The sequence below is a fragment of the Rattus norvegicus genome, chromosome 6 (assembly GCF_036323735.1).
Source record: "Rattus norvegicus strain BN/NHsdMcwi chromosome 6, GRCr8, whole genome shotgun sequence".
Lineage (NCBI taxonomy): Eukaryota > Metazoa > Chordata > Mammalia > Rodentia > Muridae > Rattus > Rattus norvegicus.
The window spans coordinates 68064444-68078179 of NC_086024.1; positions in this window are offsets into that span (position 1 = coordinate 68064444).

Here is a 13736-nt window from a genome sequence, read left to right on the forward strand (position 1 = left end):
CCTCAGTAATGGTGCCAGGCTTTAGGGCTATCCCTTGAGCTGGATCCCACTTTGAACCTGTTGCTGAACCTTCTTTTCCTTAGGGTACTTTGCATTTCTATCCCCACAGTTCTTTCAGACAGAACAATTATAGGTCAGCGTATTGACTACAGAATGGCAATCTCATCTCTCACTTGAGGCTCTGTCTTTCTGCTGGAGGTGTGCTCTACAAGTTCCCTGTCCCCATTGTATGACCCTTCATCTAAGGTCCCTCCTTTGGGTCCTGAGACTCTCTCAGCTCTCAGGTTTCTGGTATATTCTGGAGGGTCCCCCCAACTTCCTACCTTCTGAGGTTGCCTGTTCCCATTCTGTCTGCTGGACCTCAGGGCTTCAGTCCTTTCCCTCCACTCAATACTAGATCATATTCCCCTCTTCCTCCTTATCCTCTGCTCCATCCCCCTTTCCTCTGAGGTCCCCCCATATGTATTTTTGGCTAATATTCACTTATTAGTGAAGTACATAACATTTATGTCTTTTTGGGTCTGCGTTACCTCCCTCTTGATGGTATTTTCTAGTTCCATCCATTTGCCTGAAAACTCAGGATATCCTTGTTCTTTTTTTTTTTTTTTAGCTGAGTAGTATTCCATTGTGTAAATGAACCACATTTTCTATATCCATTCTTCTGTCATAGAATATCTGGGTTGTTTCCAGTTTCTGGTTATCACAAACAAGGCCGCTATGAACATAGTGGAACATGTGTCCCTTTGTCATGGTGGGACATATTTTGGGTATATTCTCAAGAGTGGTATTGCTGGGTCTTCGGTAGATCTATTTAAATTTTCTGAGGAACCTCCAGATTAATTTCCAGAGTGGTTGTACCTGTTTGCAATCCCACCAGCAATGGAGGAGTGTTCCTCTTTCTCCACATCATCACCAACATGTGTCGTCACCTGAGGTTTTTGACCTCAGTCATTCTGACTGGTGTAAGGTGGAATCTCAGGGCTATTTTCATTTGCACTTCTCTGATCACTAAGAACTTTGAAAAATTCTTTAGTTGCTTCTCAGCAATTTGAGATTCCTCTGTTGTGAATTCTCTGTTTAATTCTATATCCCAATTTTTGATTGGGTCTGGTTTTTTGATGGTTAGCTTCTTCAGTTCTTTACATATTTTATATTAGCCCTCTATCGGATGTGGGATTAGAGAAGATTATTTTTCTAATCTGTAGGTTGCCAATTTGTCTTATTGACTATATCTTTTGCCTTACAGAAGCTTTCAAGTTTCATGAGGTCACATTTATCTATTTTTGATCTTAGAATGGGGACCACTGGAGTTCTGTTTAGGAAATTCCCCCCTGTGCCAATGAGTTCAAGGCTCTTTCCCACTTCCTTTTCTATTAGATCCAGTTTATCTAGTTTTATGTAGAGGCCCTATATCCACTTGAACTTGAGCTTTGTGCAAGGTGATAAATATGGGTCTATTTTCATTTTTCTACATATAGACAGCCAGTTAGACCAGCACCACTTACTGAAGATGCTTTCTTTTTTTTTCTATTGTATATTTTTGGCTTCTTTCTCAACTATTAATTGAGTGTAAATGTGTAGTTCTATCATTCAGTCTTCATTTCTTTTCCATTGATTAACATGTACCAAAATGTCTCTGTACCAGCACCATGAATTTTTATCACTATTGCTCTGTAGTAGTTTGAGGTCAGTAATGATGATTTCCCCAGCCATTCTTTTATTGTCAATATTCTTTTTCTCTATTCTGGGTTTTCTGCCTTTCCAGAAGGATTTGAGAATTGCTTTTTCATGTCTTTGAAGAATTGTGTTGGGATTTTGATGTGGATTGCATTGAATCTGTAGATTGCTTTTGGCAACATGGCCATTTTTACTATGTTAATTCTGCTAATCCATGAGCCATAGGAGTTCTCTCCATTTTCTGAGATGTTTGATTTCTTTTTCGAGAGACTATTGTCATTGTCATACATATCTTTCACTTGTTTGGTTAGAGTTACCTCCAAGATATTTTACATTATTTGAAGCTATTGTGAAGGGAGTTGTTTCCCTAATTTCTTTCTCATCCTGTTTAACATTTGTATAAAGGAAGGCTACTTATTTGTTTGAGATAATTTTATATCCAGACACTTTCCTGAAGTTGTTTACCAGGCTTTGTAGTTCTCTGGTAGAACTATCGTATCATCTTCAAATAGTGATACCTGTATTTCTTCTTTGCCAATTTATATCCTCTTGATCTCTTTTTGTTGTCTTATTGTTCTAGCTAGCACTTCGAGTACTATATTGAATACATATGGGGAGAATGGGCATCCTTGTCTTGTCCCCAATTTTAGTGGGATTGCTTCAATATCTCTCCATTTAATTTGATACTGGTTGTTTGGTTTTCAGTAAATTGCTTTTACTTTGGGCCTCGAATTCCTGATCTCTCTAATAGGGTTGTTGTATTTTGTCAAATGTTTTTTCTGCATTTAAGGAGATGATCATGTGATTTTTTTTCTTTGAGTTTGTTGATATAGTAGATTGTGTAAATGAATTTTCATATGTTGAACCAACCTTGCATTCCTGGGATGAAGCCTTTTGATCATGGTGAGTGATGGTTTTAATGTGTTCTTGGATTCAGTTTGTAAGAATTTTATTGAGTATTTTTGCATTGATATTCATAAGTGAGATTGGTCTGAAGTTAACTTTTTTGGTTTTGTCCTTGTGTAGTTTAGGATTCAGAATAATTGTGGCTTCATAGAATGAATCAGGTAGTGTTCCTCCTGTTTCTATTTTATGGAATAGTTTGAAGAATATTGATATTAGGTTTTCTTTGAAAGTCTGGTAGAATTCTACAGTAAATCCATCTGGCCTTGGTATTTTTATTTTTATTTTTTTGTTTGGGAGATGTTTTTAAATGATATCTTCTATTTCCTTATGTGATATGGGTCTCTTTAGATAGTTTACCTGCTCTTGGTTTTATTTTTACATGTGGTATCTATCTAGAAAACCATTCATTTCACCTACATTTTCCAGTTTTGTTGAGTATAGGCTTTTGTAGTAAGATACGATGATTCTTTTTTTTCAATTTCCTCTGTTTCTGTTTTTATGTTTCCCTTTTCATTTTTGATTTTCTTAATTTGGATACTGCCTTTGGGCTTTTTAATTAGTTTGACTAGGGCTTTATCTATCTTTTTGATTTTCTCAAAGAACCAACTTTTGGTTTTGTTAATTCTTTGTATTGTTCTTTTTGTTTCTATTTGGTTGATATCTCTGCCCTGAGTTTGACTATTTCCTGCAGTACGCTCTGTAGAGGGCCGCTTTAACATTCGCCACCACAAGATGGGGCTGGCTTCCACTGCGCCCCACGTGGAAGGCCAGGATAGCTTCCACCATTACAAGATGGCGCTGGCCTCTGCCGCGCCAGCCGACTTCCTTTCAGGAAGTTAACTGTGTGCGCATGTGCAAGAGTGCCTTCGTGCCAGGTCTTTGCCCACTCTGGGGCGTGCCTAATGAGATCATGGGTAAGTGACCAATCAGGTGTGGATGCGCCGCGCTAGAGTGTATATAAGCCGCGCCATGCGGGTGCGCGGGGCTCTCCTTAAGATTTCAATAAAAGTTTTTGCTACAGCAAGGACTCTTATGTCCCCGCGTGTTTTCTTGCCGGCGAGAGGTCGCACGTGGGACAACACTCTTCTTGCGTGTGTTTGCTTCTTTTTGTTCTAGAGCTTTTAGGTGTGCTGTTAAGCTGCAGTTTCTTTACCAGTGCACTTAGTGTTATGAATTTTCCTCTTAGCACTACTTTCATTGTGTCCCATTAGTTTGGGTATGATATGTCAACATTTTCATTACATTCTAGGAATTCTTTAATTTCTTTATTTCTTCCTTAACCAAGTTATCATTGAGTAAAGAACTGTTTAGTTTCCATGTGTATGTGGGATTCTTTTTGAGTGAAATGTTATGTAGATATCTGTTAAATCCATTTGGTTCATATCCTCTATTAGTTTCACTATTTTTGTTTAGTTTCTGTTTGATGACCTATTCATTGCTCAGAGTGGGGTGTTGAAGTCTCCCACCATTATTGTGTGGGCTTCAATGTGTGTTTTGAATTTTAGTAAAGTTTCTTTTTTTCTTTTTTTCTTTTTCTTTTTTTCGGAGCTGGGGACCGAACCCAGGGCCTTGCGCTTGCTAGGCAAGCGCTCTTCCACTGAGCTAAATCCCCAACCCCAGTAAAGTTTCTTTTGTGAATGTAGTTGCCCTTGCATTTGGGTGGGAGACCTTTTGCTATCCTTTTACTCTGATATAGTTCTGTCTTTGTTATTGAAGTGTTTCTTTGTCTGCAGCAAAATGCTGGATCTTGTTTGCATATCCAGTCTGTTAGCTTATGTCTTTTTATAGGTGAGTCGAGTCCCTTAATATTGAGAGATATTAAATACATATGACTGTTGGTTACTGTTATGTTTGTTTTTGTAGGTGGCTTCATGTGCTTTTGGTTTTCTTCTTTTGGCTTTATTGTGAGATTCTTAAATCTTGTCTTTTCATTGGTGTAGGCACCCCCCTTGCGTTCGAGTTTTCCTTCTAGGATCCTCTGTAGGGCTGGATTGGTAGATAGATACTGTTTGAATTTGGTTTTGTTCTAGAATATTTCTCCACCTATGTTGATTGAGAGTTTTGCTGGGCATAGTAACCTGGGCTGACATTGGTGTCTGCATGTCCTCTGACCAGGCTCATCTGGATTTCATAGTCTCTGTTGAGAAGCCTGGTGTAATTCTGATAGGTCTACCTTTGTTTGTTACTTGGCCCTTTTCACGTGCAGCTTTAAATATCCTTTCTTTGTTATGTGTGTTTAGTGTTTTGATTATTATGTGACAAGAGGATTTTCTGTTTTGGTCCCATTTATTTGGTGTTCTATAGGCTTCTTGTATTTTTATGGCCATCTCTTTAGGTTCAGGAAGTTTTCTTCTTAGCACAGCTTTCATTGTATCCCATAAGTTTGGGTATGATGTGTCAACATTTTCATTAAATTTCAGTAAGTTTTTAATTTTATTTCTTCCCTGACCAAGTTATCACTGAGTAAAGAATTGTTCAGTTCCCATGTGTATGTGGGGTTCGTGTTGTTTTTGCTGTTGTTGAAGACCAGCCTTAGGCCATGGTGATCTGGTAGGATGATTGGGATTATTTAAATCTTTTTGTATCTATTGTTCCTGTTTTGTGACTGATTACATGGACACTTTTGGAGAAAGCACCATGGGGTGCTGAGAAGAAGGTGTGTTCTTTTATTTTAGGGTAAATGTTTAGTAGATATCTGTTAAATCCATTTAGATTTTGTTGAAAACGTTTTCAGGTTGAGCTGGGAATTTTTGTTCTCTATCCCAGTTATTCTTAGATTTGTCATTTTATTGTATACTGAATTCCCTGGATGTTTTGGGACAGGAGGTTTTTTTTTTTATGTTTTGCATTTTCTTTGACAGTTGTGTCAATCCTCCTACTGTATCTTCGACACCTGAGATTCCCTCTTCTATTTCTTGTATTCTGTTGGTGATTCTTAACATTTATAATTCCTGACCTCTTTCCTAGGTTTTCCAGTTCTAAGTTTGCCTCCATTTGTGTTTTCTTTATTGTTTCTACTTCCACTTTTTGGTCTTTTTGGACTACTTTATTCAATTCCTTCACCTGATTGTGTTTTCCTGTATTTTTTTAAGGGTTTTCTTTCCTTTTTAAAGACTTCTACCTGTTTACCTGTGTTTTCTTGTATTTCTTTCACTGAGTTATTTATATCCTCCTTAAAGGACTCTATTATCTTCATGAGATAGAATTTTAGGTTAGTTTCCTGATTTTCAGGTGTGTTGCTGTATTCAGGGCTTGCCATGATGGGAGAACTGGGTTCTGATGATGCCCATGTACATTGGCTTCTTTTTGCTTATGGTCTTGTGCTTACCGCTTGCCATCTGGTTATCCCTGGTGTGCCTGTGGACTGATGTTTCTGTTTCCCTGTGCGCAGCGGAAGTACGGGGAGGGTTTTAGTCTGTTGGGTCAGTTGTGCTGCCTGCCACAGAGCCCCCAGGAGGACTTCAGACTGTGGTGTCAATTGCTCAGTTGTCCTGTGTACAGAGGAACCCCTGGGATGCCTTTAAGCTGTGCTGTCTTCAGGGGACCACACAAGCTGGAGATCAGTTTCTCAGTCATCCCTTTGTGTATGGGATCCCTTGGGACGCCTTCAGACTGTGTTACCTTGAGTGCAGTGAATCTCCTGGGATTCCTCAGGAGGCAGAATCTTCAGGGGAGCAGACTGGGTAACAGTCTGTCCCAGCAGAAAGGACTCGGTGGAAGAGGAGTGGAATTTGGTGGGCAGGGGTTTTCAGGGGTGATGTGTTCTGAGTCTACTGGGTTCCTACTGGCAGCTGTGGGACTTTGGAGGGTTCTTACCAAATTCCCTGAGTGCAGCAGATCTCCTGAGATACCTCAGGATGTGGTATCTTCAGGGGAGCAGACTAGCTAGCAGTCTGTCTCAGCAGAAATGACTGGGTGAAAGGGGCAGATGCAAATATTAATACTTTAAAAATCACAATGAAATAGCATCTCTCCTCCATTGGAATGGCTATTTATTAAAAGACCTAAGGTATCAGATGCTATGAGGGTATGGAGAAAATAAGTTGGTTATTATTGGTAGGAATATATGCTGTTATAGTCATTTTGGAAAACCATATGGATATTTCTCATTTGAGAAATTTGAGACTAGAAATACCATATGATTAGTTCTATAATTGGTGTATAGTATGTATGTATGTATGTATGTATGTATGCATGTATATATGTATGCATATAAAAGCAGTTAACTAGTTTGTCACAGACAGTATGACATTACCAAAGTTGCTTCATCAGTATTTGCAATATTCATGAAATATAAGAACAGTTGTTTCCCAAACTGGTTTATGCAGAAAATGTAATAATTATTCCTGTATTAAAAAGTAAGACACTGTAGTTTATGATAAAATAAATCGTTATGTGATCCAGAAGTCAGTATATGAATTGAAACAGGCCAAGCACAGGAACACAACTTATACATGATGTCACTTATGTGTGAACTCCAAAAACACTGTTATTGCAGAATTTGAGCCCAGAATGGTGGTTACCAGTGTCTAGAGGGAGTCCAGAGGAGGGAGAGCCTGATTATGGGACTCACCTACATAAATTAAGAAGATCTGATATGGAATTGTAAAGTACACACTGTGTGCTTCACCAAGCTAGAAGAAATGATGTGGGTGTTTCATGTGGGTGATGAATAAATGTTGTTTAAGGAGACATATATGTTGAATTTATGAAGATCACATGGTATCTCATGAATATGAACTTTTTTGTTTTAGCCTAGGAGGTCATGACTATATGTGAGGTTTGGAGGGAAGCATGGGGAGAGGGTTATAATATAATTATATTATAACCTCAAAGAAGAAAAAATTAGGATAAAAACTCAAAAGTAGTATAATATAGGGGAAACCTAGAAATGTATTTAAAAGTCATTAAAATCCCTTTTGGGAGTGGTGTGTTCACATGTTCTAAGAAGAGACACCTAGACTGATTACTGTTGGATTCTGGAGACTTTTGCATAAGAAAAATGAAGTGGCTGTTTCAGGAAGATGAGTACTTATGATGTCCCTGGAGAGCAGCATAGGTTACATCTGAGAACACTGGGTGCCTGTCACTCAGTGGACATGCTGATACACAGCTTAGTATTCTTTGTGTATGTGAAACACATATCCTTTGAGATGTGACAACCAAGGATTTCAGATATTAATTTCGCACTAAGAAAGGTATTTGAAAATGAGTATAATTAAGAGAAAATTGATATACAGTGGTGGGAATAACCAATGCTGATAGGATGGTTGTTATTTGGAAGCCATGGAAAGATCATGAAACTTGTTTCCTCTATAGGTCAGAGTAAAAGAAGCACCGCAAAGACAGGTAGGTGTCACGTGTCCTGTAGTATGGCATTCCGCCTCTACTATGATGGTGCCTGGACACAACTAGCACGAGGCTCAGGGAAGGCTGAACAAAGTCTGAAATGGGCCCACATTCCCTTTGCCAAACCAGAAGGGGAAACAGTGGTATCTAGGACAAAAATTGTGATTCTTGGTCTCCTCAAACTATGCTTCTTCTTAGGGCATCCACATGCAGGGCAGGACAGGAAAGGCAGCGCCTGGGATTCTCAGAACCTGTCAGGTCCGATTGACAGTGAAACTGAGAGGGATGGAGGCACTGAGGGAGAAAAGACCTTCATCAGGAGTTTTAGGAGAGGTTCTTTAAGATTAAAGCATTCCCCACAGCGATCCTTAATAAAACACTCTCTGAGATAATTCTTGCTTCTTCATACTGGTTAATTGATGGTAGATGTAAATATATACACTTTGTCCTGGGTGAACCAGGGATTAAATACCTTCTACAGGAATGAATACCCAAGAAGGGAAGTTTATTGGCTTAAGCTTTGGTATTATCTAGATACCTCATTAGCCTGGAGAAGAACTCCAAGTGTTTTTGTTATGTGATCCAAAGTTCATGGTCACCAGTGGAGTGTCGAGGTTACATGTAAAGGCAGGTAGGGAATGGCTTCATCCCTGCCTTTCTCAATTCTGAGATTCCTGGGTTTGAACTCATTAAAGCTTGGGATTTCTTAGGCCTGTCTGGTAACAAGGTCCAAATGTCCCTCAGTGTCCTGCAACAGTAAAGTCATACTTAGGTTCTCACATCTTGAGTGAATGGCTAATCCTAGTGATAGTAAATGCCAGATATTACCTTGATCACTTTCTTTATCCTTTTCCTTCTACTCCATGCCCTCCAAAACCCCACTGTGTACCTAGTTCATGTTCTTTGTCCTCAGAATGCTATTCCCTACCTGACAGTGGCAGCTCATTAGTGTTATGCACATGACAATGTGATGGGCAGTTGTGTGTAATATTTAGAAAGAATATTTGTTGTTCTCCATTTTTTAGGTAAGGCCCATGGTTTGGATCCTGAGTAGAGAGTGTGGAAAAGTTGAGACATCTGACTCCTTCTTATGGCTTTTCAGAGAGCTCTGCATTTTTACAAGGGAGGGGCTAGAGGAAAAGTAGGTGATTTTGAGAACAACAAAGAAAGACACCCACAGTTCTCCTATTCTTGACATCTAGTAATTATGTAATTAACATAGAATTGTATCTACTTGTTGTTTAAGGTTGTCTCAACCTTGTCACTGTTGATATTTGAGCTGGGTAATCTTTTGGCAGGGGAATGGGATGCTGCCCTGTGGAATCTGTAATGCTGCACTGGAGAGTACTAGCATCACACCCAATAGGAACCCTTCGATATTACTTTTATGAATAGTATATAATATGTGTGTATAATCACACACAGGTGTATGTTTATTTATATATGTTTACATATATATTAGTATCTGTAGACATTGCCATAGATCGTGACAAAATCATGATTACTTTAATGTTATCAAATGTCTTGAAAGATTATTAGCCCTAATAAACTTACTTTGCTTTACAGATTATGTGAGATAAAAATAATTAAGTTAAAAACGCTACTATTCACATAATTAACATAGATATATTCTCCTACATGAAGGAAAGGTTTAAAGGAACATTCCCATTAAAAGAGATAAACCAAAAGCTAAAAACACAGATAGATAGAAAATATATCTTCAATGAAAAGCAGTTTGCCCAAAATAATACAAATTTATTTTTTAGTTACTCATCACCATCCAAGTTTTCTGAGTTCTAGCCATAAAATTGGTGGGTTGTTTTCACTTAGTAACTTTTTCAAAGTCAAATTATTTCAAAAATTATTTCATTAGTACTAGCTTTAGTATTTATAATTTTGTCCCCAAGTGCTAAAATTGCCACCTTCCACTCGGACCTATGCACAGTGCAGTAGACTCTTCTTCTAGTCAACAGTCCTTGTCTGTGAAGTCTACTTAGCTGGGCAGCATGGAGGTGGTTTGTTATTGCCTTTGGTGACTCCTGGATGGAAGCCGTGGAAGAAACACAAAGAGAAGACCAATTTCTCAAAGTAGTTCAAGAAATAATCACTCTACATCCCTTGTCTGAATATCAAAAGCAGCTTTCAATATTAGGACTTTTGGATTCATGCCTCTTTCAAACAGCTCAGGTTTGAAATGTTAAAATTTTCCCTTTATTAGAGAAGAATTATGTGACCTCCATGGAAAATGAAGAAACTTATTTTAAGAAAATGAGTGTTGTCTGTAATCATCATTAGTAGAGAAACAACATAAACTTTGAGGTTATTTCCTCCTAGGAGTTTATTATGCATTTCACTTCGATGGCACCATGCTATGAAACATAATTTAGTATTCTGCCTGTTAGAACTTTAAAGCATAGCTTTATATCATAGACTAGTTTCTCTGACATTTATAATCCTTAAAATGTAGTTGAGGGGAATCAGTGTTGAATTAATTATCATAGAAATCCTCTGTTGTAAGCAAAGGAATCCAGCACTATTTTGTTGAAAAGATGAATGAAAATACAGAGGGGGAGGGGTGCTCGTCCACTTCACAGCCATGCTGATAGCTGCTGCTGAAGGATGACCTGTGACACTGCTGTGTTCTGACTGGTGTATCACTTGGGCAGTGTGGTCGAGTGGTACAGCCTGGCCAGGGGCATCCAGGAGGGAAACTGCAATGACACAGGTGGGAATTGACCTAGGTGAGAACATTGACTAACGGAGGGAGATGAGGGATTCAAGAGCTTTCCAAGGTTACAACACCAATAGTCTTTGGCTGGCAGCTTGAGAGAAAGAAAAGTTAGACAAAACGGAAGATGGAGGAGAGGGCATCTAGGCCAGGGAAGCAGGCTTGGTGTAGATGGACATTTTCAAGTTGGTTGATACACAGAATGGATGATGGAATATGGAGGGAACACGCAGGGTAAGGGAGAAAATTCTAGACTCTCAGGACTTTGTAAATTTATCTTGTGGTTAATCCAGGATGTCATTCCATGTTTGTGATCTGCTTTGTCCTCCCTACAGGAGCTGACGCTAATGGTACCTTTCTCTGCCTTTATAACGTTCTTTCTTGTATGGCCTGTAAGTGTCTTTTCCTTCACTTCCACTGCTTCGGGGAAATTTTTCTCTTATCACACACTGTGGAAGGAGGTTAGCAAACTCTGGTTCATCTAAGCAAGAGATTCTTAGTGTTTCTCTTGACATGGATTTGACCTTTGAGAAGCTTTGTACTTTCTTACTATATTATGTTTATACTCTAAACACCACCTTACGCAACCCAGAGAATGTGACACCTTTTCCAATTTGTACTTACATAAATAGTTTAATATTTAGGTAAATGAAACCACTTTTCTATTAATGTAAATGGTCAGTTAACCTGGTTCTTGTGGCCAGTAGTGAGCCAACACAGCATGGTAGTGAATATGTGGTAGGCCAGAAATGCTCGCTTCATGTCTGGGACATAAAACAAAGAAAAAGAGAGGAGTTCTCCAAATGTCTTTCAGGACTATTTCCCCAATGATCGGAAGGCATACCAGCAGATCGGGAAGCCAGGAATAGGTCTTTAGGACATTTAGGAAAATGAGTGTTGTCTGTAATCATCATGGAGACACTGAATATCTATATTGGAAACAATATATATGTATATAAGTATATAAAATTGAGTGTGTGTTATGTTTGAGTTGTTTTTCTGTAGATACTTTGTCCTTTAAAGTTTAAACATTATCACATTGTCTTCAGCTAATATAGGCACTATGCTATGTCTGACACTCAATAAGCTCCCATATTTTGTCTCTACTAACATCTTTCCTTCATTGAGAAGAAGTGAGGCAATTTGAGGATTGGAGGGCACGGAATTGTGATACAAAGAAAGGGCTACACATTCTATCATCACCTTCACACACAGCTGGCACAGTGGTCTCTACACTTATCCTTGTTTTTAACCACAAGTGAAACATTGCTGCTTCATTTTCATACCCAAAGAAATATCAATACTTTAATACCCATACTTTAATACTAAGAAGAGAGTACTGGCATAGCTCAGACTGTTACCTGTACCCCTACATATGGGCCCTCAGCATCGCAGAAGGCTAGCCTTTGCAATAACCGTGTCTTAAGAGAAGTGTGTACACTTGAATAAGAAAAACACTGGGTGCTGTTACTAAGATATTAATGACTGAACTGCCAATTTCTCCTGTGTAAATTCTTCCACCCAGTTTTTGTTGTTGTTGTAGCACAGAAATCATTCAGACTGTGTGTTGTTATGTCTTTTATTACAGATCTACTGAACGTCATGACAGATTTTTCAAAACTGGTTCTTTCCTTACATATATATTGGTTGGCATTTGCCTAAATGGTGTAATCTGAATCTTAACTTAAACCAAAAGACTGAATTGGATAAACTCTTTGGGTCTCCCTAGATTGTATATTTAAATTAAATCTTTGTTGTTTTTTATGAGTTGACTTATGAGTCAGGTAAAATGAGATTACTTCCTTTATGATTGTATTTGTCTCTGCTTTTAAAATAATCTTGAAGGTTAAGGACATATAAATGAATATGGATTTAAAATAAAATAAAATGGGATAGTTCCGGAAAGGATCAATGTAAAGGTAAAGACTTAAGAAAAGATACAATGGTTTATGTATATTACAGCAGCTTATGGTCATGAAAATTTTAATACTAAGCAGATTGATTGTATATGTTATAAACTAGAAGTTAGTTTTATAATGTATACGTTATCCTAGTGAATAAGCAAAGATCCTAAGGCTTGTGTTTGTACTGTCAGGTCAGTTTGCTTGACAGTGCAAGAGTGCTCCAGGAGCTCTTTCCCCATCCTGTTTTTAATCCAATTGAAGCAAACTTTAGCCATACAACCTGTCAGTTAAGAAGCTTGAATCATAGATTAATACTGGGATATTTGTTATTTTCATTGGATTAAACATGTCACAAAATGAATCATGAATTTGTTGAGGAAGAGGGTACCTGTCTGCCTCTAGTAGAATCAGACAGTATCTTAAGTATGCATGTAGAAGATGGGTGTGGTGGAGGTAAATGGATCCTGGTGACTTACCAGTCAGCTACTGCAGCAGAAAGAGTGATTTCCATGTGCAGTGAAATACCTTATTTAAAAAATTATGGTGGAAAGTGATAAAGGAGGAAATTTTATGTCAATTTATGACCACTACGGGTACATGCACTGATGTAGACAAACCCAGGTAGAGGAGCACACACATACACATGTGCATATACAAATGTGCACACACTCGTACATATGCACATTAACACTTACTCATGCATATACCTCCAAATATACATGCACACAAATACAAACACATGGGTGCATACATGCACACAGGCAAGTTCTTAAAACCATTCACCAAAAGAGACTTCACTCTCTTGAAGAGTTCAACTGTGACTTATTTTGACTTCTGTGATTCTATCCAATTCTACTATCTTCTCTTGGACAGGGGTGGAAGAGAAATTGTTGACTGTGAGGTTAGCATCTGATTTTCTAGGATTTTATTCCAAAATATGTCTTGTCTTATAGCATGTGAAATATAATTTCACTTTAAAATTGGTTGTCTCTGGAGATGAGAAGAGGAAAAGAAGTGATATTCTAAGGAGGTAATTTTAATATATATAAATGATTCTTGGTGCCTGTATAGGGTTAACAAACAATTCCAGGTATTTCACACTGAACACACAATCCCAACATTCCATAGACTTCAAGCTAGAGAAAAATTCTCAATAAAACTTTGAAAATGGT